The sequence below is a fragment of the Montipora capricornis genome, chromosome 12 (assembly GCF_036669925.1).
Source record: "Montipora capricornis isolate CH-2021 chromosome 12, ASM3666992v2, whole genome shotgun sequence".
Taxonomy (NCBI): domain Eukaryota; kingdom Metazoa; phylum Cnidaria; class Anthozoa; order Scleractinia; family Acroporidae; genus Montipora; species Montipora capricornis.
Genome location: NC_090894.1, coordinates 18,423,103 through 18,428,445, shown reverse-complemented (window position 1 = coordinate 18,428,445; position 5,343 = coordinate 18,423,103). Strand labels below are relative to the sequence as shown.

Genomic DNA, 5,343 nt, shown 5'->3' with positions numbered 1-5,343 from the left:
CATCATCATCGGGACTATACACCCTAGGCGATTTCCTTTTTTAGGCTTTTTTTTGTTTAATTTTTGTTGTTGATTGATTTAGTTTTTATACTTACATGTATACCTACACCATACTTACTACTTACACTACACTTTACACTAATTATACTTGCACTACTTACAATAACTTTCAATACATATACACAAATCACTTATACTTAAGTGATTAATTTTAAACCCAAAGAACTGGCAAATTAACAATTTCCGATCCAAGGTGTCTTGTCAATTGTTGTTTTAAAATTTATTTGGTATCTTCAGCATGGCAGTCCATTTCCATCAACCTAAGGATTAAAAAGGCCAATTTACGAGTCCAATTATATGTCTTTGAGTCTCTCTGATTTCAAAGCTGAGAGTTTTTTTGTTAGTAGCATTTGCTGTCGCATGGTCCAGAAATGAGAACCCTTGGCAGGAAACAGCTTCAGAGACTTCCCCACCCATGCCAGGCATAAAGGATAGACCTTAGGGTTTCTTTGGGATAAATGGGTCCTTTGCATGACCCTGTCACATGACCTTGTCAATCATAAACAAAAAAAATGATTGTGGTACAAAACAGATAGAAGAAATGGGAAGAGCGTGATGCAATTAGTAAGGATGTCAATTTTGTGGCCACTGCCGTTTAAGGACGGTGCCTACTATTGAACTTTTTGCGCATCCTTTCTGGCCATCTCCAGATACTAGGATTTCCTATCTGTAGTGCTTACTAATGCAGGGATATTTTTGCGTGGTTTAAATTTTATGTTGAGAAAGCAGGACTTAGCAAGTTGCTCTTGGTATCCAAAAAGAAAATTGGGGGTAACCATGCATTTTCAGAGATGATTAAGCTTTAACTTGGAAACGAACACCATACATTTGCTTTTTATTTTAAAGCTTTTTGTTAATATTGTTGACTGATTATCTTTGAGGCCACTCATCTATTTTGTACCACGCCCATTCTTTATGGTTGACAAGGGCCTATTTGAGCTACGCATGACCTTCAAAACTGTAACTGGTTGCAGACAATAGTGGCCTGAAGACTTGCTGAGTAGATCTCCGTGGACTTTGTTTTTAAATAGGAATCCACCTTGACAAGAATAATCTGTTAAAAGAATTGAAGAAATGGCCCATAGATATATGACACTGAGTTTGTGGATTACATTCATGATAACTTACTGGATGATATCCCAGAAGAAGGAATTGAACCAGACACATTGGTTATGCCGTAAGTTGTTGTCCAATAGGCTAACAAATTTGCTCACATTGATCCTATTTTATTATTGAAATTGTTTTGAAACAGGAAATTTCCTGAATAGATGTATTTGTTTTGTTATACTATAATGACTGGGGATACTAAGAAAAAAACTGGAGTGCTCCAAAGAGGAGTCCCTTTTGTGTCCTACAGTTCGGTGGTAAAGCATCTGAAGTTGTAATTGGCAGATCATGAAAGAGGAAAGGAAAGGGACTTTATTCACAAAATGTCTCTAGTCCTCTAGTGCTGGAGCAGTATTTGAGGACACTGTAAACTGAAATCAATATGTAATTTGCAAATCAAATCAAATGTTGATTTTTGAGGAGAGGAGAAAACCGGGGTATCCAGAGAAAACCTCTTGGTGCAGAGTAGAGAAACCAACAAACTCAACCCACACGTGATGCCGAGTGTGGGAATTGATCTGTATAGTCTCATATCATTATTTGTGATAATTGAGTACCATATTTCATGTTTATTTTCCCTGACAGAGTGAGCAAATATGGAAGACGCATCTTTATTGATGTTCTTGAGATGCCAGAAAGTGATGTGGTAGTTCATTCCAAGGACCAAGACATTCATGATTGGTTGAAAGTCGCTCAGCAGATTGAGGAAAGTTATGAAAAATATCACGGATTTGTTATTTTGCATGGCACCGATACCATGGCTTATCTTACTTCTGCTTTGTCATTTATGTTCGAGAATCTTGGAAAATCAATCATCTTACTGGTTCGCAGGTGAGAAGAATGATGTTTGGAGAAACCCTTGGAGTGGCTGTTTTTATTTCAACTTTATTGTCCTTTTTTTCGATCAATGGGTAAAATTTTTTCACAATCACAAGTGCTCCGTTGATCTTTTGGGTGCAGGCAATCCAAGTACTTGTCATGCAATCTTACTTTTTGCTACACGGGGAAAGATTATGCAGCAGGCACTAGGAATTTTTCCAAAGGAAGTGACAATGCATCTTGGGATAGGCAACTGCATATATGTAGTTACGACACTCTTTCGACTCACCTCCTCAGTGCTTCCAGATGCTCCAGTCTCAAATCCTGCTTTGTCCACAAACTGAACATGTCTTCGCTTGTTCCAAATTCATCTTCATCACACTTTAATTAGCCAACTATTAGCATCCTAAAGAAGCTAGGTTTCTTAACACTGTTGCCTTAATTGAAGTAGTACTTTCTATACACCACCCCATGTCAAGCCTCGTGACTTGTGTATTAGAGCGACTTTCTTATGACCTTGAAAAAGAAACGTAAAAAAAGAACATAAACAAAAATGCATCATATTTAACTGGCTTATGGAACAAATTAAAACAAACTGCCACGGATTTTCATTGGCTTAGTGAATGCAGATGCAAACAACATCATTTCTCTATGGAACTTTCTTGAAAGTTTCGCTTTGACGTCATTGGAAATGTAGTATGTGATTGGGCTATTGAATTGTTTACTGCCAATATTAGGAGTTTCCTAGTCAGGAATAAGAAGAAGCTTTGTTTTAATGTTGCCAAACATTGTCTGTGAAACAAAGTGCAAACACTTTTTCAAGGTCATACGAAAGTCACTCTAACCCATCCCCTCCTAGTAGTGACATGTATAGATTTTGCTCTTCCTAATGCCAGATGATTTTACTTGCCAGTGGGGAGGTGATTCAGGGATGGAAGAGTTAACAATATTTACGTCCACTCAAATGCCATTTCCCCCTTCCTTCATAAGGGTGACACTTACAGACTTTACTCTAACACCAGATGACTGAACTCATTTGCTCAAGTTTGTACCCCAAATTATTGACTATTTTTCTTTCACGTTTTTCACTGTTGCAGTATGCACTCAACGATCATCTCAATGATGGAAGGCAAAATTTGTTGGGTGCAATAATGATTGCTGGTCACTATGTCATCCCTGAGGTATATAAAGGTTGTTTGTTTTTGTTGTCAACTGCTCCCACCTCAACTGTGTAATTTAAAAAATGGTTTTCATGAGTGATGCAAATACGATTGCAAGCACCACACAGATAAACAGATGCATTATGTTGTGGTTTAGAGAGAAGTATTGTACTACTGAACAAAATGACATCCAGTTGCGTTACCAGTAAAAAGCAGAGGCTGACAAGCAGCTTTTAACGTAGCTCTTTCACTATTTTGTCTTTAAAAGGTGACTTTGTTCTTCCATGGCAAGCTTTATCGCGGAAATCGCGTATTAAAGGTAGATGCCCGCAGATTTGGGGCATTTGATTCTCCAAACTGTTCCCCTTTGGCGACTGTTGAAGCAGGCATTGAAGGCAAGTTCAAGTTGGTAGCCATTATTGTGTTGTGAGAAGGAAAAGCCCTTTGTTTTTATGTTCAAATCAAGGGGGATTTTTCTTAACCGTCCTTTTGTCAGGCCTTGGAATGAAGTTATCCATTTGTGAAACTATGATCTCTTGATTCTGGAAAGCTAGTTTTTCTGCTGTTAAAAAAAAGAAAACAAGTTTGTACTCTATTTAAATATTCAGAGGAATTCATGGCACCAAAAAAGTACAAACAAAATCTGGAACTTTCCGTAGGATCCAAAGTATCACGAAGCAGTAACAACTACGGCGGTGATAAAAATTGGGCGTAAAGTCAAGTCATTTGCCATGTGAATCATTTACCCTCCCTTGTGAGCATCAACTTGTGAGCAATTTATTGTTTACTGATGTCGGTTTTTATGTGATTTAGTGGAGTGGGAAGAGCTTTTCCTTGAAAACCAAGCCACAAAATTCAGAGTTCACAAGAGGATGAGTTCAAGAATTGGAGTGCTCAGGATCTTTCCTGGTATCACTGCAGAGGCTGTAAGTTACCGACAGCAAAAAGTTTTCTTCTTTGGGCAGCATCATTGAGTTATTGCAGGATACTCCTGAAAAACTACACCTTTTTGATAACATAACAACGATCAGCTGACGCCCTGGAAATCCTATTTTTGTTGGTGCCAGCCATATTAAGACCTTGTTGTTTTCATTTTTTGTGTATTCACGATAAAGTGTTTTCAGATTTCCACTTCAAATGGCTCAACCATCAATCACCCTAACGCGTGGTTGTTTCTTGCTTACTGTTGACCTTTTTATCATTCTGTCCTATATAGGTACATGCCTTCCTGGAGCCTCCCATTGAAGGGGTAGTTCTAGAGACTTACGGTGCGGGTAATGGACCTGATTCGCGAAAGGATATATTCGACGAGATAACAGCAGCATCTCAGAGAGGAGTAATAATTGTCAACTGCACTCAGTGTTTATACGGACATGTGGTTGATGATTATTCCACAGGAAGGGTGCGATCTTTAGTTTGGTGTTATTGTTTTCATATAAATATTTAGCCTTGAAAACTTTCCTTTTGTTTAATTCCTCTTCTTAGGCTCTAGTTGATGCTGGAGTGATATCGGGAAACGACATGACTGTTGAAGCCGCGCTGACAAAACTTTCTTATGTTTTGGGACATGATGAGCTTGCACTTGAGGAGAAGAAAAAGGTCAGGGTTTAAAGGAACTTTTTGCGACATGTATATCGTCTCGTTACAGAAGGAGTTCTAAAAGAATGGCAACTTTCATTCTACTGACATTCTTCCGTGAGATATTTTTTTGTTGTTTTTTTGATATTTACAGTTACAGATAGATATACACGGCTTTTCTTTGCGTTTGATTGGATGAAGGGACTTCTATCCCGCTTAGACTGCTGAATACCCGGCCACTTATTTGCATATAAATGGCGTGTTCTCGTTACATTTATCGTCTCGTCTACAAGAACGCAATAGTGATCTGGTCTTCTGCAGTTATAAAGAATGTGAGTAAAGTTGCCAGTGGTAATAGTTTCCAGATCCTTCCTTAGTTTCATTGTTATTTACTGAGCTTAAGTCCAGTGAGTACTTTACCCGTGCACTTATCGAGGAGTCTGCAAATCAACTCAGACCAGATTAAATTAAGCCCCATTTACACTAGCAAGTTTACCTTGACAAGTTTTCCTTGACAAGTGTCCTTGTTCAAAACCAGCATGCTAGTTTTTGAACAAGGAGACTGGTCAAGGAAAAACTATTTGCTAGTGTAAATTACTTGTCAAGTGCACTTGTCAAG

General features: G+C 38.3%; 1 pseudogene; it reads left to right on the top strand.

The window, feature by feature from the left end:
- The first annotated feature begins 1,150 nt into the window (after positions 1-1,150).
- Positions 1,151-5,343, top strand: part of LOC138025943 (L-asparaginase-like) — a 7,750-nt pseudogene continuing 3,557 nt past the window's right edge.